We start from the raw sequence: 21,448 nt of genomic DNA on the forward strand, positions 1-21,448 counted from the left end.
CGCGCACTTTTGTGGGCTCTGTTATCCCCGCAGATAAAGAGAATTTAGCCCAAATTTCCTGCTCTATCTCGTCAAGGTGTCTTGCTATGATTTAGATAGCATTTTGGCGGCCAAGGTTAATTACCTTTCTTGTCTTGCGGTTATCTTCGGGTCGAGGACAAAATGTTATCAACGAGCGGTATTTTGGCGGTATTTACAAGGCAAAAGTCCGGCCAAATAATGACGTGGTTTTTGGGTGCCTGCCACTACGGGCATTATGGCCTCATTCGCAACTGTGCCCCCCCCCCCCCCCCCCCCTGCCGCCCACCAACCATCAATCTCTATCACCTTTCTATCCCCTAAAAGAAGAGAAATCAGGTCAGTATAAAAGATCCCCCATGCTATGGCCTTAGCATAGGATTTGTCTTCTTAGAAAAGCAACAAGATGCGGGTTTTCTTCGAACTCTTGCTGGTCGTGCTTTGCATGACCGCCGTTGTCGTCGCCAAGCTGGGACCGCCGAGCGGACCGCAGAAGCTCCAGCCCGACGAAATAGACACCTTCGAGGTATGCATTATGAATATATGTACCTTATGCGCAGTCCAGAACAAGTGCATGGCTCTTCCGTGTCGACGATAACGTGTAGAATGTTCAAAGTTCCATTCATTCATGTGCCGAGAGAGGCCATGAAGAAAAATCAGTCGATGCTGAGGCAGCGACCGAATATCGGGCGTTGACACACCTAACATAGGTCGCCGGTTCGAATTTCTGCCGCGAACTAGACTCTAACTTACATAGTAAGTTCATGCTGCACCTAAAGTGAAATCGTATGCCACCACCCTGAACACTCTGCAGCAGACGATTGAGCCGCAATGTTCATTTGTGGATTTGTAAAGGCGTGGAATGGGGGTTCATAGGTCACTTATTCAAATCCCTGACGCGAGCTAAACTCTAACTTAGCTAACCGCCAATGGAACCCGGCCGGCTTCTTGCCCCGCAGCTGCGCTGAGGCGCGGCGAGCCGTATGGTGGGATGTCACAGCCACACCTACGCTCCGCCGCTTGAAGGTGATTCTTCGGAGCGTCATGACCTTGAGGTTTTGCATGGGAGTAGAACTTCCCTTCTAAAGGCTTGCAGGACAAGCGCTGTACTAAGTGCTCTACTGGAGAACGATTTAGAATGTTATAGATCACAACTTAGCCCATTCCTCTTCATTGCTCACGTGTCCTTGCTTATGCTCGATTGTTGAAATTAAGCACGTCACTCTCGTGTAAGGGATGCACAATTCGTGGAGAGGTTAATACATGACGTGTCAGCGAAAACTTTTCCAGATCTGTATGCCCATTTGAGCACGTTGCCGCCGCGCTCATAAACAGCAGTCCTGATATGATGATGACGATGATCAACACCTGCCGTGTAGCGCCATCTGCAGCCGATTTGTCTGTGCCCTTGCGTATAGCTTAGCTCAGCCCGTATGCGGCTGAGAATTTCATACAATCTTGAAATTAATACTCTGCTAAGTATACATGAAACATTTTAGTTATCTCAAATGCTGAATGCAGGGACAACATTAATATGCGTTGTGTAGGCTCTAGAAGATAATTTACGGAGTTGCATGGTCTTGTTTCTTTTATAGGGAGTCTGATATGCAGCCATGCCACAACCCGTTCTGAGAGATTTGGGCTCCAGAAAAATAAACGTGAAGAACACGCGGAAAGTTTTCTTTTTCGCTGAAACGGGAACAGCAAGAAAAATTTTATGCATGGTTCTTAGATCCAGATTTCCGAATTTGTTCCAGATTTCCAGATCCACACTTCCGAGTTGCATTTACACTTTTTCACTTTTTAATCATCACAGGGTCGTAACCTACGGTTATAACCGTATTACTTTTCGGCCCTCGCTAAAGTAATAAAATACCGGTGTTGTCTCTGGCCGTTCAGCAATTGTATATTTATCCGAAAAGTAAAGGATAGTTAACTCTTAGCGCATGCGGAATGCAGCATGCGTATCAGATTGCTTGCTGTTCCTGAAAACATGGATACGAAAAAAATATTAGATGCGTCAGGACTGTTACAATTCGATTATTTCATTATTTTTTTCAAACAAAAATATGAATATAGAAGGCGTTGCGTAACAATAAGACAAGCACAAAACACATGTAGCAGCTTTCGCGCCAAGTAAACTTTGGTTCCATGTCCTGCCTGATGGAATTTTCCAATAAAAATACCCTGAATATGGCAAACGGGTTGTATTAAAGACGCTGACCAGTGGGTAGACGTATGCATTATATCAAAAGGACTGAGAGAAGTTGCGTCCAAATAAGGCAGCTTTTCTACTGAACCTAATACTTAAGGCACCGGCTGTTCTGGGAAACTTTTTGCATACGTGTTCGGCCGCTGGTTGGTTATAATTACATTAAACATATTTTTACCAATGCTTGAGACAAACGTACACAGTAATTTTCTCTTGGTGTTTGCCAGAACAATAAATCTAATTTTTTTGGATATTTTTTTCACTTTGCTTCAGTATAAGCCAAGCCAAAATCTACATCGCTAAGCTTAACTTATGATTTGTGCAATGTAAGCAGAACGCAAGTTTTGTGCTGCCACAGCCCTCCAAGTTCGTTCGACTTGAAGTATACAAAGTTTGTTCTTGTTTAATCACCCAACCACAACACGAACCCTCTGTGTCGCAAACAATGTAGGGTCTTGCTCTCACCCACTTCAGATATTTTTGCCGCACACAAAAACTGCGAATTTTCCTCCTTACTCCCCAAATCAGCACACCCGAAACATATAAGTTGGCCTCTATGCCTAGACAACAAATGTCAGTCGATTTGGATAATTAGGCCAAATGCAGATATGTGCGCTAGTATGACGTCAATCGTGTGTTCGAGCTACGACCTACTAGGTGGCACCAGGTTACCGCCTAATTACCACCCCAACTTCTATCGTTCAGCTACTGTGCAAGCATAATTCGAATCACGTTCTCTTCCCAACCACTGCTGCTAATTCCGCTTAGATCGGTGCTGTTAGGGGCGGTGCCGCCTAATTAGCGCCTCAGGTTCTGGCCTGGTGACCTCAGGCTGCACCTTGGCGAGCCACCCGGTGGGCAGGTGCACAGGTGCGCAGTGTCACAAGGCAGGTTCTGTGGTAGCTGTTGCCATCGGTGGTACTTGGGTTACTTGATTTTTAGTTGCGACCCACCACCCTCTGGGCAGGTGAGCAGCCTGCCACAAAACCTGCTTCAGACATGCCGACAAACACACAACGCCCAAATGCGGGCTATGCCCCTATAAGTGCTAGCGCACTAAAACATCATACGGGGGTAAAGCTCAATTCACCTACATGGTTAACCTAGATCTGCCCTGCAGGTAGTTGTGAACTTCCCGAATGCCGTGGCCATTGCGGACTCGGACAACAACGCCCTGCTATAGTGCCTGTCAGCAACCCGAACTGAGATCGACCAAGAGGCTCTAACTGCGACATACGTCTGGAAGCTCCAGAAGGCAGACAACTTGGACGAGTAAGATTTCAATTCCAAGAGTGAAGTCATTTTTCTTCTTTATTGTGACATTTTTTTAAATGGCATTGACGCCAGCGTTCACTACAGCCGGCGGCTCCTCCTGCTGGCACATGCTGGCTTTCGAGTCTCAGCCATGAAAATTGACAGACGATTACGATAGTCGCTAACGCTAAATTTGAGCGCAGGTCTTCACATGCCACCTCCAGCCGCCGGCAGGGGGCGTTTAGCGTGACCGGCTGCCTTTCGCTTTGGTGCTACTTGCCAGAGTTGTCAGGTGGTGTGTTACGCCGACAACGCCAATGAGGACGATTACGACGCGGAATCCACGAACGGATGCAGGAACTGCGCTATAAAAACGTAGCCAAAAATTGGGTTCACTCGAGAATGTGCCTCGCCTAGTCACGTGGTCCTCGGCCGTATTTTGCAGTGACTTGTTTTACATCTCATTGACTTGTTCCACTCTCATTGCTGTGGCGTAGGCGGTGCCGAAAAATCTGACGCTTAGATATTCGTAACAGCGCCAGTGCCGTCGTTGCATCAGAAATGGTATGAGAATTGGTGATCGGTCAAATGTTTAGAGCGTCCCTCACAGCCTGAGCCGCTTTTGTACGTTAAAACCCCTACACTAAATGTTTACGGGAATCCCCGTGGGTGAAGTAGATTTGTAATAATGGAGCAATTGCTTATTGACATCCACCCGAGCGCAGCCTTACGGCTGCAAAGGAGAGCTATACAGCTTTCTCAGAAACTTCCTAGTTAAAGAAAAATTCTTCCTTGTCCGGGGTTCAAAGCCGGGTCCACCGCTTTACCGGAGCTGTCACTCTACCAGTTGAGCTAACCCGGACGGCAAGGTTATGGTAGGGCGAGAGCGAATTTATCTGTAACTCGAAATGGGAAAAGTGGTGGTGAAATTCTTAGGGGCTTCCCAGGGTAGTGTACATTTGTATTAAGGGAGTAATTACCATTGGCTTCTACCTAAACGCAGCCATATGGCTAATTAGATTATTATTATGATTAAATCATGATAAATATGATAATTAAAAGTAGTTTCCTCGGCATGCGACAATAAGTTCAGTTGAGCAAGATGAAAATGCCGACATGTTGACGAAAAAGGCACCAGCCCTGGTATCCTTGTGCAGGGTGCTGCCAGACATGCACTCAAGCCGGCACTTGATTCAATGAATGATTGAAAGCGTTTGATGGCGGGAAAAGACTATTTTTTTAAATCCGGGATGTACTTCTCTGCAGAAGGGAAGGTGAGGGGGCAGTGCTGAAGAGATATGGGGTGGGTACAGGGATACCAGGGCCGCCGCTTTGGCTCAGTGGTTATGGCACCCGGCTGCTGACGCCAAAGACGTGGGTTCGGTCCCTGCCGCGCCGGTCGTATTTCGATGGAGGCGAAATGCTAGAGGAACATGCGCTGTACGATGTCATTGCACGTTAAGGAGCCCCGGGTGGTTGAAATTACCGGAGCCCTTCACTACAGAGTCCCTCATAGCCTCAGTCGCTTTGGCACGTTAAACCACCATAATACCATAAACCAACTTGGAGCCAAGCAACCAAGTAGAAAACAAGACGACATACAGTGCTTAGGAAAACATTCCCCCTTTTGTTTTCTGTTGTTGTGCGGCGTAATATGAATTATACAATTTCTGGTTGCTGCTTACATGTTATTCCTCACACATCTTTTGATTCACTTGAATTTCCCATACGTGTATATGAAAGCATACCAAATGCCATTAGCATGGAGTTTAACAAAACGTGAGTTTTGTTGGTCTTTTCGATATGACTCATGAGTTCCCAAGCTGCTGGGAACAATTAAGTTTCGCGAATTGGCTCAACAATCCTCCGGCCGGTGTGTTCGGCTGTGCGCGGGTGTCTGCCAAACAGACTAACCCCCTAGACATAATGCAGGTCCACTATAGCTGTAAAAAGCAAGCTTACAATTGCAGTTTTCTACAGTGAATATATTTAGGGCTTTTTTTCTTGTTTAACTTCTTTTCCGCAATGCCACAGATCCGCATCAGCCGAAATTTTAAAGAAAAGCGAATTCCTTAATAAACTTTTTGTAAAATTGGGATACCTTGAGGTTATTTTCACCTATAGAAAGATTTATCCACGATCGCTAGTTTTTTCGCGAGACGACTATAATTCACATCGTGTTATTTTGAAAAGTAGCTGTGGAAGGGTGCCCACACAGAACTTTCAAGAAAATCATTCCTTTAATAAGTGTGTTGAAATTTAATACAGCGTCCTAGCCATCTATGGCGCGAAAGTTATGTACCTATGATACACTCGCATGGCTTCACTTATTCGCTGCGAAAACATTTTTTACCAGTCCAGAGCAACCATTTGAAATGCCGAGCGGGATTAGACTTCGACGCCGCATTATTATGGAGTAGAGCTTGGTACAATGAAGCAAATAAGAGATTATTATTTGTGTTCCATGGCTGGCTTTTAAATGGTGCCGTGTGAAATCATCTTTATGTGATGCGAAGCCACGGACGACGAAGGTTAAAGGACGTTTATAAAGCCGCTGTGTTATCTATGCCGACCGCTCTCAAGTTAACCTTCCCGCTAGCTTCCATATATCGCCCTGAGAGTAGATGGCACTCAGAGGCTTCATTTATGCATGAGCTGTATATAAGTAGAAACTGAGGAAAAATCACATTTAACCCAATTTTCTGTAAAATTGGCCCGGTGTGCTTGTCTACCAGGCCAAACACAGCGATTTTCCTTTGTATCCTTTGCTCTAAAGCTTTGTCTTTCGTACTATTTATCCCTGAGAAAAGAAATGTCGGTTTTTGTTTTCCTGTAATTGCACGCTAGGGCATTCGTAAGGGTTTAAAGCAGTTAAACCGAGTAAGCGTGCAAAAGCAGGTGTTCATTCTTCAATTCAAAGGGGTACTTAGGCTCTGCCTTAAGTGTGTGACGTGATATCTTTAGTTTGTTAGTGGCCATATATCTAGAATTGGTCATGCTCTGCTTAAAGTTCATAGATATAGGCGACACCTCATATCACTACTAGTGCAGTGGCACAGCGGTTAAGGTATGCGCCACTGCACTGGCAGGTGGCTGTTTCTCTCACAGCCATCGGTAGGGATTGTGCGACCCACGTTGCACTTGCCGAGCAACCTCTCGAGCAGCTAACGCGGTGCTCCTCCGAACTTACGCGAACTTACCCTAACTTACCCAAGTAACTCTGGTAGTAACTCGGGTTGCTAGGCACCGGCACAACATTGTACGTACTGTGAACTTATGCTCGATGGCAAGATTCTTGGTCGGTGTTGGTGACCGCATAAGTGCTTTCGCATTAATAGTCGCGTTCTATTAAACAAAAACTGATTGTCCTTGATGAAGAATTTTTACGGCGCAAGGGCATCTGTTGCTAAAGAACGCCACGACACAACGTTGTTTCTTCTACTCAAGGTAGGGTCACAGACCCATTTTACAAGCATATCACCCGAAAGAATCCGCATCCGAGTCCCAGCCAACGGAATGCTTGTACCCATTGTATCACCGGTCGGTACCCGGCGGCACTGGAGATCGAAATCCGCTCCTCCCGCATGCGAGGCGGATGCTCAAATGACTAGGACACCGCTGCGGCATAAATTATCCTTAATTGTACTGCAAGAATAAATCTGCTCTATTCATATTTGAAGATCATATTAATGTACTCATTACTATGGAAATAGACTATTATTTTGGAAGAAAAAGACCATGCAGGAGAGGCATTACGGTTCAGGAATGTGATGTCAAATTTCTCTAATCTCTGCAGGAGAGAAGTAACCTTCCATGTCACTCCCGGAGAGAAACCAGGGACGCTGGACATGACGATTGGCGATAGTAAGCAGTATGTTTTAACACTCGGAAGCAAAAGCGAGGGATCCAATGCTTTGGTTATAGTACAAACCAGAAAGGAAGGAGGAAAAACTCTGCTCTCTCAACAGTACAGTTAGTGTTTCTGTTTAGCCTCCATCCTCGTCTGACTGCTTTCCAAACGCCGACTTCGCCTCAAAGCCATCCCGCTACGTACTAATCTAAAAGCTTACGCACACCATGCTGAGATCATAACCAATCTGTGTCCACCAAGAATGAGGGTAAACAAAACGTGAACAAAGGTATTTCGAGCAAAGTGACTCGAACCTTAGGCCTTAGGCGTTCAAAAACGCAGCGCTAATTAATTGTGCAAGATAACTGAAGAAAAAAGTTTGAGAGAACAAATAAGCTCCGCCTTAATGATATGACACGGTAGCGTAGAGGGTTAGGCTTTTCATTGTGAGCAGTTCCACCCCTTTGAACAGATTTTACAATTTTCGCAATTGTTTCGATTAATTAATTGATCCTTTATAAACTCTAATTTTTCTGAATTAGCGTCATCAAGCATTGGCCATTTATTCTGAGCATTTTCATAGCTTTGAATGCTCCTTTTTACCTTTTTTAAATTTATTTAAATATTCAGTCAATTACAACGATTTCATTAAGTCGTCATCGCCTACCACATATCAATAAAATCATCAATCACTAGAAATACAATTACCATTATAAGAATTTTCCACGCAGCCCTGGATTATAGGTCACTGGTTCGAATCCCTGCAGCGAGCTAGGCTTTAACTTATCTAGTAACGTTACGTTTCACAAACCGCTGGATCATATGACACCATCCGGAACATTCTGCAGCAAACGCCTGCAGCAAATAGTTTTATTTCTGTTATTATCCGTTCTCATAAAATTTCTCCTAGTTGCCGCTACGTGGGGCTGCTTAACCGGAACATTAGTGCAGTACCATATCGAATTGGAGAAGGCTGATCAGGAAGGAATAGTTGTATGATAACTCAAGAGGCAGCGCCCTAATCATTTAAACTAGATCAAGGCGTCTTAGAACGCGCAGCTAGAAAAAGAAATATAACCAAGAAGATGCCACATGTGCGGTGTGTGCCAAGTCCGTAGAAACAATTGAACACCTCATGCTCAAAAGTGATTGCATGCGTCCGAGTGTCGGAGTAGGAACAGCAACTCTCCCTGTGTCTAAGGCTTTAGAGATAACAATGGTCATGTAAATAAATCCGTGGTGAATGTTAGCAAAAAGCGATTGAAAGATTCTTGATTCAAAAGCAGAGAGGTAACGAAGATTAGAAGTGTAGGACTGAAAGCATAATAAAGAAAGTGGCGCATTTTGAGACCAACTCATAACGCAGCTAAATAAAAATAAAGAAAAAATCCCTAGCATGGTGGCAACTGCCACCACCCCGTTTCACAGGGGACGCTCCTAACTTCTATCCATCTATCCTGTGTTGCTGTACTTTCTAGAGAAAAGAGTCATAAGCTGGGCAAGAAGAAAATGAGTCATTGAGTGGTTCAGAAAAACGACATGCATGGACCAAAAATACTCTTGGAGTGTTTGCGAACAGTTGGCCACGCACTTGAGCGGTCTATTTGGACCTATCTGAGAGCTGGTCGCACTTCCGCAGATCCTATGCCCAAGGAGGCCATATTGTACTACGCTGACAACAATTGCATCGTAATGGACATGGAAGACGCTGATCACCGTAAGTATATGGGTATATCTGAGAGAAAAACGCCTCTTTTGCAGTTAATGATTAATATGAAGAAGGTAGAAGGTGCGAAGAGAGAGATCATTTTTTATTGCTAGCACAGCATTAAGCAACGGGCAATTCAGCGGCTGGGAGAGGTGGGAAATGACGGGCTGACTGTACGCGGCAAGAACTATTTCTGGTAGTGAAGAGAAAGATACAGGGGTGGAGGGTCTGTAACTGCACCAATCCGCCCATAGCTTGGGCGCAGGGCAGCTGTCTGGTCTGTTGCTCCCAGCGATGTTGCTTCGCTTCGTCGTGGGTGTAGCTGGCGCTATCTATGGAAGCCTCTTGCAATCGAGCGTGGCGAAAAAATTTCTCCTAATCAAAGGATCTGTTTTTGCCCTGATTCTATTACGTTGCAAAGGCGCATTCAGTTATGTTAGAAATGTACCCTAAATAATGAGTGTTTTATTAGGAAGCTATTTGACACAACCGGTGACTAAATCATGCTGCGTAGAGAGAGAGGGCGTCTTTCGGCTTTGTAGTCTACTTGCAGTGCAAAGAACAGTTTTCGCAGATTATAGCGGCAAGCTTGAAGCCATTGCTTCGAATTATGTACAAAGGCAAAAAGCTGGGGCGCGCGGTGTCCGAAAGGAAGCGGTAACGATAGAGACGGGCAGGTGTGACGATGGTTTTAGTCTCGACATTGCGAAGGATATGATTTCCGCTGGTGGCTTTGGGGTTTCATGTTTTTTTGTTTCTTTGTTGTTTCTATTTTCCTGCTGTTCTCTTTAAACTAAGTTTTTTATTCAGCGTTTAGCTCCTCTTCTTCTTTTTTTCATTGGCTCTAAGCGCGGTAAAGCGTTGCTGTCCGGGCTCTCTCTCTCTTTGATTTGTTTTTTTTGTATTTTTTCTGAGAGGACCAATAAAAGGGTGAAATAAGGGTTGTAATGCATCCGAAGGTAAGCTTGATATTATCATCATTCTTAAATTAATATTAAACTTCGGGCGTGGGACGCCAAATTACTTCGTGATTCTGTAAGGTGTTCCTGTATACCTACAGCAGGAAAGAATAATCAGGGCGGCACTTTGTTAACCTAATCTGCGGTGAGGCTTAAGCCTTTAGCGCGGTGTTGCTGCACATGTCACTTATGTGTGGCTGAGTTGTTGATTAAGTACACTGTTTGTGAATTTTAAATACTGCAGACACTGCAGGGCGTTTGAGAGAGATCCAATTCGACGCCTTTCCACAAACATTCTCCGCCGTCCTAGGCAAGGATAACTACTTACGCGTTGGGAGGAAGTAACGTAGTCGTTGGCACGCTAGCCCGCGGAACGAAAGGAATGTAGTTCGAATCCCATTGTGCAAAAAAATTTTTCTTATCGAGTTGCTGGATGTTGGTGAAGGGCGTAACGAACGGACAGCGTCGTGGCCGCGAATATGAGCCATTGAAGGCTCTCGCCTTAATACGGCTCGAAGACAATTCATGTCATTAGGTTTTAGAAAGTTGTGAACTGAATTCAGCGTGTGTAAAATGCATGCTTCCAAGGACTATATTTGGCCGAACTGAGTCTTTTAAGTGGTTTTCGTAATTCAATACCCTTCACTTCAGACATGCAGACTGTCTCCTGTGGCTGAGACGTGAATTGAAGGACTCGGCGCCCCAGGTGTGCATCGACCACTACGCCGATGTATGCGGGGTGGACGTGCCGGAGCACAGCCGAGACCTCTGCACTGACGGCGAGGGGGACGTCTAGTTAGAGATACAAGGAAGATGCTTCAACGCCGTAGAGATCAGCCTTTCGCTGAGAACATATCACGTTTTGATCTAGTCGAATCTGTTAGTGTATCCTCACCTAAACGCGCCAGTAGGGAAAAGAGGTATAGGTATAAGGGTCGCTGGCTCAGTGGGGGCTAACCGGAAAGGCTCTTGCACTGTTCCCCATTTCGTATGTGTTATGTAAATGACGAAGAATAAAGGGATACCGAGTTAAACACCATCGAGTTTTCGTTCCTATTAAGAATTGATTTATTCGCTTATTGTAGAAACGTTGAAGTTTGTTGGACGAGCATTCAAAGCGGCATTAGGCCTCCTTCACTACACATCAGCAGAGCGATTTGTCCAGCTTGGCATTCACATCAAACTTGAAGAACTATGCGCGGCCTACACCACCACATAGATGGCGCGGCTCACGAAAACTAAAACAGGCAGAAGTGTCCTCGCCACATTAGACGTAAACGCAGAGGCAAGAAATAATAAAGCAAGAGACCTACCCACAACAATCAGGAAGCGACTCACTATTAAACCACTTCCCAAATACATGCATCCTACATATACACCACGAGGGTAGCAGGGTGACCAGGGCTCTGGCACTAAGAAAATATAAGCAAGAACCCAGTGTTATCTACGTCGATGGAGCTGAGTATCCAGCTCCCAAAAGAGCATTTGCAGTGGTAGGGGTCGCGAGAACACACGCCACAGTCCTGTCAGCCTCTCTGTGTGCGTAAATCCGTAATGGCTGAGTAGGCAGCCCTTGCTTTCGCCATTACAGATTCACAGGCAGATATTATCATGAGTGACTCCAAGACTGCCATGCATAACATCGCCCGGGGTAGAATCGCACAGTCCATTCTCAATATTCTTAAAGAGATTCCCTCCCTAGACTGGGACATTAAATTGATTTGGGCGCCAGCACACTCAGGAAACCCTGTAAACGAGGCGGCTTACCATACAGCTCGAGGATCGGTCAGCCGGACGGTGGGCACCTCAGCCCAGGGGACAGCCAAGGATACCTAATCTCATTTCATGATCTAACACACCACTTCCGCCTTCAACGAAGCAAGTTTCCGCCCCCGCAAAAGAGCTTCATCAATGAGCAGGAAATCACCTGGAGAAGACACCAAACAAATTCCTTCGCTAACCCGGTATTTGTCTTTCGTATGTTTCCAAGTCAATTGCCTCCCGCGTGCACACTGTTTGATGAGAGAGCTACCCTCAATCATATACGCTGAGGATGCAAGGAGGACCCCCCCTCCCCCTTTTCCAGAATTAGGGCAACTCATGCTTCAAAATGACTGGGAGATCCTGCTGCACAGCGCAGACCCTAACATACAAGACCGGATCCTGAAGCGCGCCTATGAGGTCGCTAGTACGCCTAACCTGCTGCCCATACAGTAGGGCAATGTAACCTGGCCCTATGTAACTATCGGGCCAAATAAAGGTTTTTCTTTCTCCTTCTTCGCAACACTCGGTTCAAACTTGAGACGTCAAGACCGAAAGAGACTCCGCGATCATCGTTTGGAAGATAATGACCTTGTAGTATAACCTCAGGGATTCGCGACAAAAACCATCCCGACGTTCGTGACTTTGTTGCAAAAACGACACGTAGCACTACCAATACATGCCTGTGTTTCATTATTTAACGCCTTCTGCAGTTTATAAAAAGCTTCTTTTTCACGAAAACAGCTTCTTTGTGAATAAATACGCGGCAATCTCTCCAACCGCGCAAATAATATTTTACCCTCATCGTCCCTTTTATGTTTAGGAAAATCGTCACCCAGGACACAACAGCCCAGTTGGCTGGCAGTCCGCTGGTCCCCTGAGTGCACTATATTGTTTGGCTTGGTGTGTCATTCGAGGCGCTATTATTCGGGCGACTAATACTATCGTATCCGCATAGTCACGGGCAAGCCAATAGCAGGGAGAGAGAGAAACACTTTAATGTTGGAGAGGAATTGGTGGCTCCCCGCATGACCCCACCACACTCAAGTGTTTATGTCCCTAAGGTCCATGACACTGGCAGCCCGGCCGGTGGCGATGGCCTGCACGGCCGGATCGTCCGAGCGCAGCATGGTCTCTCAGTCCGCCCAGGTCTTGAGGTGGTCTAAGCCGCGCGGGGGATGGTCAGCCGGGCAGAGGGAGAGTGTGTGGAGGGAAGAGGCGAATGGTTTTGAGCACAGCTTGCAGGCAGGAGTGGGTAAGGAGGGATGATAGCCTACTAGGGTTAGGGGTGAGGGGAATGTGTGTGTCTGTAGTTTGTGCCAGAGTGTTGCGTGTTTTTTATCTAGGGAAGGCTTGGGCGGGGGATAGAGCTGGCGTGAGGCTCTGTAGCCCTGGGTCATGTCGCTGAACGAGAGCATTTGCTCCCTCGCGAACCCCCATCCTGGGCCACCTGAGCTCGGTTTAAAGAACCTCGGTCTAAAAAGTTGGCGGCCTCGTTTTCGGGATTTCCAGAGTGTGCAGGCTCCCATATAAACTGAACATGGCTGGGTGGGGGCGCATCGGGCGAGCCCAGTATGCCAAATGCAGAAACGTGGACTCGGCCTCGCGCAAATTTTATAATTGCAGTTTTAGAGTCTTAAAATGTACCGGGCTTCCGCGCGGCTGTTGGCAATTGCGATGGCGGCTTCCTCTGCAGCCTCTGGGGCGGTGTCTGGGGCGAGATGTAATGTGAGGAGGGCGGATGAAGAGGTGTAAACCCCCAATCTGCCATGTCTCCACTTGGGACGCGAAACCTGATCGTTCTCCTCGCCTAGTATATTCTTCCACCGCGGCCTAGAATCTGACCTCCTCTCCTCCCGGAAAGTATTCAGGCCTGTGACAACTCCGGCATTTATTTACTTTTCACGAAGACAACTGGCAGTTTGGTTTCTTTTTTTATTTCATTAAATTATTGATAACGTAATATGAATGAGCGAGAGCCCACGCGCCATGCGTTTGACCAGAAAAATGCATGTTGTTCGTCCAGTGCGACCTAATTCGGTTCTGATTGCTGTGCAAATGGAGTGATCAGAGAAGGGAGATAGCCAAATACTAATTAAAAAAAACACTGGCGACCTTTATGCGAAACTCAGAAACCCTCGGATTGAACTGAACTACCGATGCACTTAGAACGAAACGCCTGTTTTGAAGTTTTTGAATATGATGAAGACGGTAGGAGGCGCGAAGAGAGAAAGATTTTTTATTGCTAGCGCAGTAATGAGCAACGGGCAATTCAGCTGGAAAGTAGGTAGCCCAAACGGTATTGTGCGTGTGTTCTGCCTCCAACCAAAAAAACCAAACAAAAAATGTTCTTAAGGACCATTTTGTAACCGCTCAATCCCATCTATATTGCCCTCTGTATCGAGCGTCGATGTTGCGGTAAGGCGAGACCCCTGTCGTCGTCTTTCGAGCTACAGCCCAAACTGCGGACTTCGCCTCGGTGGGGCGTAGTTCTCGCTGTTGTCGCTGAACCGTCTCCATGAGGCGAGTATTTGCAAGCACTGTGTCCCAGGTGAGACTGGAATCCATCTGGAGCGACTCTGACAAGGGTTCCTCTTACGTCACACGCATTTAGAATTTTCAGGGGAAGTTAGTACTCAACTATAAGACTGAGAAGCAAACTATGCCCCCTGGTTGCCTTGGGAAAACACGGGACATGCATGATGCGGAATGGGTCAATGCCAAACAATGGTCGCCGCTTGTGCTAAACTGTTTAAGCTCATGCTAAATCGATGTCACTCTTCATGTTCTTAAGGAAAAATAAACGAGAAGGAAACACACTTAAACAAATGGAACACTCGATAAAGGCACCAACAGAGAAATCACAAACAATTCCTAAGAAACAGAAAAAAAAACAATATACAATGTTCTTCGCTCCTAGCATGAAAAACATGCAGGCCCTTAGTACACAATGTATATTGAAGTGAGCAAAATATCAATTCTTGGTTTTCTAAATAATCTAGAATGCGGAAAACATGAAATTTTTTCAATAACTCACACACTTTTTCGTCCGTTAGGAGAGCAAGGAAAGCCAAGTTTAAAAAACCAAGTGTCAAAGTGGAACACTTATTCCTTTTGGGTCCCCCCTCACTTGCATTTTCGTTCTATAAATAATTCTGGCAGCAACTTTGTTAATTTCCCGGATCTCAGCAAATTCTTAGCTCAGCTCATGCGATAACACGAACGCAACACAAGATTGCGTATGGTACGCTTAAATGAAAGCTAGTATGCTTCACTTTACTTCTTAAAATTCCATGATTTTTTTTTCTTTTTAATAAATGTAAAGATTTAATTATTTAGTTATTTATTTACTTCAGGTTTCCTGGTGGCCGATACAGAGGGCAATATAGGGGGAATTGAGCGGTTGCAAAATGGTTCTTAAGCGCATTTATTTTTCTTGGAAGCAGAAAACACGAACAATACTGTTTGGGCCACCTACTTTCTACATCAGCTGCTGCTAGGTGTGGTACCATTCTGACTTGTGCGCACACGGTCATGCGCAACCGTGATAAGGCGGCGCACGTTAGAAGGTGATCACCGAACCCCTGTATATAAGGAAGCGGGAAACATGGACGCAGGTTTTTTGCCCCTCATCGGTCAACTGGCTTCTCTGTGTATGCTCCTGAGTCGCGCTGTTTCCTTGACGCGACATAGTGTCAGAAGTGGGATCGAGTTCGTAGGGGCGGTGACGCGGCTGCCCGCTGACAGCAGATTGTGCAATGGACACCTCCGACACGCCCATGTCAACACAGGCAGTGCGGTTGCCGCGCTGGCAATTCTTCCGCCTTAAAACTTCAACTTTGACCGGACATCGGACCGGCCAGAATGGATTCAGGAGTTCGATGACTACCGATACACCACAGGTCTGAATGATAGGTCAGATTTCCAAGCCCGGATGCTGCTGTACAGCATGGGCAGGAAAGCCAGGAAAATTTTTCAAACTTTTGGTCTCTCGTAAGAAGAATCGAAAAGCTACTAGTGTCAGCAAAAAGACTTCTGCTTACTTCGTGGCGACAAAGAATGTTGTGTACGAAAGCAACTGATTCCCCCACAGGCAACAGGAGCTCGGGGAGTTAATCAACCAGTTTGTAAGCGCTCTACACGTACTGGTTGACCTCTGCGATTTCGGCACCCTCCGGACTACTCTGGTACGGTACAGGTTCATCGTCAGGCTTACAGATGCCGCACTGTCAGAGTCTCTCCAGATGGATTCCAGTCTCGCCTTGGACACAGTGCTTGCAAAGGCTCGCTTCAATTAGACGGTTCAGCGACAACAGCGAGAACTACGCCCCACCGAGGCGAAGTCCGCAGTTTGGGCTGTAGCTTGAAAGACGACGACGGGGCCTCGACTTACCTCAACAGTGACGCTCGCCAATCTACGGGACGTCCAGTGCAGAAGAGTCAGGAGGACTCGCAGCGATGCCGGTTTTGTGGGCACTCGTACCATCCTAGATTCAAGTGCCCTGCTCGGGCGGTGCGGTGTAGTAGCTGTAGAGCCAAAGGACACTTCGCTGTGGTCTGCATGCGCAACCTTTTCAACCATGAGGCAGGCGTTTCCGGTTTACAGTCGGAGCCAGAAAGCTACTTTATATTAACGCTTAGCGGTGCAAAGGCTAGGTTTTTTCAGGAAACTATAGACGGAGTGCCGATTTGTTCTAAGTTCGACTTCGGAGCGGAAATGTCGGTCGTTCCAGTTGAATTCCCCGGAGTGCCTTCGCGGTTACAGCCGTCACACGCAGTATTAATGGGGCAGGAGGTCAACGTCTCCCTATGAAGAGGACCTTTAGGGCAGAAGTCGTTTGGAAACAGTAAGTCACACAACAGACGCGGTATGTGGTAGAATCTGTGCATGCTGTTCTCTTGGGGCCACTAGCCATTGAGACCCGTTGTGTGGTGAAGTTTTTCAATGTCTTGTCGGATCAAAAATTTGAAACCATGCACCCCCAATTGTTCTCTGGTCTTGGCGCAATTTCAGGTGAATACACCATTCGGCTGAAGGTGGGTGCTTCACTTTGGTCATAAGCACACCTCGTCGTGTTCCAATTTCATTAAGAGAAGCCGTAAAAGTCGAACTACAACCCAGTGGTGTGGGCATCGTGCCAGTGTTCAAGAATTCAGGGAAAGTGTGCATCTGCGTATATTTAACCCAGCTAAACAAGAGTGTTGCAGCAGCGTTTCGTGTTGCCGAAAGTTGATAATGTGTTGGGTGTTCATGCGGGAGCATCATATTTTCGAAGCTGGACGCCAACACGAGCTTCCATCGAATTAAACTGGCGGAGACGTGTCAGTTGCTCACCACTTTCATCACGCCTTTAGGCCGCTACTCTTTTTGCCGGTTACCATTTGGGATACCTTCTGCCCCGGAATATTTTCAGAAGCGCATGGGCGAAATCTTGGATGGTCTGCCGGGAGTAGTAAACCTCAGGGATGACATCTTGATTTCTGGTTCATCGATGACCGTACGCGATGAAAGGTTGCATGTACACTTAAGGAAGCTTGTTACAGCCGGCGTCACACTCAATCGGGCTAAATGTTCTTTTTTGCGTTCGTGAGGTAGCTTTTTTGGGCTACGTTGTTGATTCAACCGGCATCAAACCGGACCCTGAGAAAGTAAAAGCAATGAAAGAAATGGATGTCGTCCCGTCAGCGGTACCTGACGTGTGCAGGTTATTGGGCATGGTCAATTATTTGGGAAGGTTTGTTCCAAACCTAGCTGAACTATCTGCGCCGCTCCGTGAACAGCTCGTGAAGGGCAAAGAGTGGCATTTGGGCCAACCGCAGGAGAGTGCGTTTGTTGCTTTGAAACAGCTGGTGTTGTCAACAAGGTGCGCTGGAAAGTTCCATCCGACGCTTCCCACATACCTCTCGGCTCACGCATCTTCTTTCGGCATCGGAGCAGTGCTGCTTCAAGTGCAGGCAGATGGACAGAAACGCCCTGTTGCTTTTATCTCTCGTGCCTTGACGCCAACAGAGCAGAGGTACGCGCAAATTGAAAAATTAGCGCTCGCTCTCACCTGGGCGGCCGCGAACTTGGAAAGTTACTTAAAAGGGGTTGACTTCCAGTTTTAAACTGATCACCGACCCCTCGTTGCTCTTCTAGGGAAATCGCCAATCGAAGTGTTACCGCCGAAAATCCCGAGATTTTGCATGAGGCGTATGAGATTCTCTTTCACTTTCGCCTATGTCCCTGGAAAAGATATTGTCAACCCTGATGCCCTTTCTCAAGCTCCTTGTAAAAACGTCAGTCTAGTGTGGGTCCAGTTGTCGCCTGATGAGGTTTCAAGTTTCGTTCAAGGCTGTCAGCGGAGTTCATCATCCCATCTATATAAGGTGCGGCTAGCGCAACAAGGCGATGCTACTTCCTAGCAGCTACTGTTTCGGAAATGTCAACAGTTGGTTGGGACCTTTTTAGCCACACCGAGCGCACCTTGTAGAATGAGATGGGGTGCTTATGTATGATCACCGCCTAGTCATCCCCAGATATGAGAGCTGAAGTCCTGGCAGCGTTGCATGAAGGCCATAAATGGATTGTAAGATGTTGCCCTAGAGCTCGCGAATATGTCTGGTGGCCATGGATTGGCCCAGAGTTCGCTTCAGCGGTGAATAGCTGCTTAGAGTGCGCCAAAATAAGGGTAAGTAGGGCAGAACCAATGATGCCGTCGAAGTCTCCTTCTTTTATCTGTCAGGTACAAGGAGCGGACCTCTTTTATTTCAACCAGGGGCATTAACTTGCGGTTGTGGACTACTTTTCGTGCTTTTCAGAGGTTTCATTGTTACAGTCGTTCATTTCTACTCATGTTACAACACAGCTGAAAAGCTTTTTTGCCTGGGGCATACCGGAACCACTGGTCACTGATAACGGCAGCCTGTTTTCCTCACAAGAATTCAAGACGGACTCATAAATGTTACGTCAAGCCCTAGGTATCCGCAATATAACGGTGCAGCAGAGCGCACAGTTCAAACAATCAAAATATTGCTAGGAAAGCTAGCAGATTCATACTTGGCGCTGTTGGCATACAGGAACATTCTAGGTCCCTTGGGCAAAAGCGCTGCCAAATTACTCATGAATAGACGTTTGCGCTCAACATAACCGCTGCATCCCAGCCAGTTGAACCCTTCAAAACCGAGGAACCTAAAATTCTTTGTTAAGAGAGACGAAGCATCACGCGGCTAGACAGCTGAAACAGTTGCAAGCCTGAAATCGGGTCTGTGTCAAAGATTGGTCAATGCGACTCTTTTAAGAGAGGCTTCCCGGCCGCGGTCCTACGTCGTCAGAGCAGACCCGTGACTGGAAATAGAGAGAAACCGGCGTTCGCTGATCCTGTATAGGTCAAAATTAGTGGAGAGGGACGACCCCTCGAGTGCAATTCCTGAGCTTCCAGGAACGCTGCAAGCTGTAGAGCCCCCAGGAGTAAGCAGTGTGTCAGGGGAAACTTCCGGGACGGAACATTGAGTCCTCACCTCTCCGTCCTCCCCCTTTACTGGTGCCCCAGCTGCGCCAGACAATAGTACAACGTCTGGGGCGTATGTCCCTCGTTATGGCCGCAGGAACGGCCGGCGGAGAAGCCGCAACGTTATGGTATCACTTAACCTGTGAGCAAATCTGCTTCCACACGTTCAGGCGTATATGTCGAACAGGGCAGACTTGGTATATATCTTGGCCTTTGCAGTGTATGATTTGCATTGTTTTTCGGGCGTTGCGTTTCATGTGTCGCTTTTCATATGTTCTTTGTAGTAGTTTTTTGCTATTGCTTTTATTAGAAATAAAAAATAAAAAGGGGGTTGTGGTGTCATTATCACTTGTGCGCACATGGTCATGCGCAACCGTCATGAGGCGGCGCACGTTGGAAGCTGAGCACCGCATGCCTGTATATAAGGAAACGGGAAATAAAGACGGGGGCTCTTTGCCCCTCATCTGTCAACTGACTTGTCTGTGTCTGCTTCTGAGTCGTGCAGTTCGCTTGACACGAAAACAGGGGCCCCTTTCACGAGCTGTGTTCGCAAGAGCCCTACACTTCATTTTAGTACAAGTGGTTTGTCCAGATCAGTTCTACACGCAATCAAGCATAGTTCCAATCAACCAACCGAGCTAGAGCTTTTAAAGAATTGTCTGTATGGTGAACCCATATGCCAAAGAGTGATCTAATGATGTCATCAGGAAGTGCGAACCAAAGAACCAATTTCTGAGAACCTTCATCTTCTAATTGCATTCTTAGACGCGGCTCTGTCATTCAGGCATGCCAACGCAGCCTAAGTTTACGTCCTGTGACATCTCGCGTGATATCCCGTAGGATTTCCGACATCACCAAAGTGTTAAATCATGACTTACATCGCGATGAGGAGCCTAGTCGAAAATACTCGTAATTTAATAGGAGATATGCAAAAGAGACCAAAAGTGAGGCTACAGCAGAAAAGTTGAAAAATAAAGAGGCTGGACATAATAAATGTTCTTCGGGGCAAAATACCGGAATTCTGAGAGCGCTTGAATCATCACTTTCGTCTTCCCAACTAAGTCCACTGCACACTCTAAACACGAATACATAGATATGGGAGTAAAAAAAGGAGTCGGCTGTCCTCTAGCGCACACCCTTTTATGAAAGGGTGTGCACTAAAGGACAGCTGACTCCCTTTTTACGCTGTTACGAGGGCAGGGGGGTGCAGCATCCCACCGCTGCCTCCAGTTGTTATAACTCGCTTCTATCTTGCCGATGGCGCCAGTTGTCACGGGCCGGGTAGCATGGCCAGTTGTGGTGCAGGGTGGCGTTGTTTGGCCGGTGAAGCGACGAGGAAGTATAGGAGCTGACATTTTGGGAACGAACACACACAAGAAGGTTTACTGGCACGTTGAAGAAACTTATTTACATATTGTACAAAAGAGCAAACAGTCAAGTATAAGGTCATATCGTCGAGCGACTGGATGAGCATTGCCGGCAGGGCCCAGAGCTTTCGTTCTCACTTAGGACGCTTGTTAAATACCCGAAGGCTCGCCGCGTCACAAGGCGGTGGCCAATTGAACACGAGGCACAGATCGGAAGAGTGACACAGCACATAGCACGCGGAGTCGCTCGTTGCAGAGTCCACAAGTGGGAACTTGCGAGGAGGAAACGCAAGTCGGCAGCTTTTTAGCACTGTGGTGCTACCTTACTGCAAGCTGCACGTGTTCATGAAAAAAACGGGTGCGGCGGCCTGGCTACAACTTCGGCGGGCTCTCTCCGGTCGGGCCGGCTCTTGTCAGTCATGGTTAATTATTGCAAGTCACCGTTCCCTTCTTCCCCCTCGACTGTAAACCGTCGGTCACGTCTTGCGAGGAACTGCAGACAAAAGGAAGGACATCTCCCCTCTCCCCCTCTTCCTGAAGAACGCGGGAAAGATTCCGTAGGCAGGTTCCCAGCACACCTTTTTTTTTCGTGGGGACCTCGCAGGGTCAAACAATCTGAGAAAGTTCCGCTACCGCGTGTTCATCCCAGTCGATGGTGTGTTCGCTTATCCTCTTCGGCTGGTGTGCATTCCGTCAATAACAACGCCTTTCTGTTTAGAGTGCATGCCTAAGGACCCTCCCATATCGCTCTAACTAACCGGGTTCTGTTCTAGTTGCACCCCCATATCTCCACAAACTTCCCGATGTCATCTCCCCATCTGATTTTTTC

This window comes from Amblyomma americanum, chromosome 3 (genome assembly GCF_052857255.1).
Source record: "Amblyomma americanum isolate KBUSLIRL-KWMA chromosome 3, ASM5285725v1, whole genome shotgun sequence".
NCBI classification, from domain to species: domain Eukaryota; kingdom Metazoa; phylum Arthropoda; class Arachnida; order Ixodida; family Ixodidae; genus Amblyomma; species Amblyomma americanum.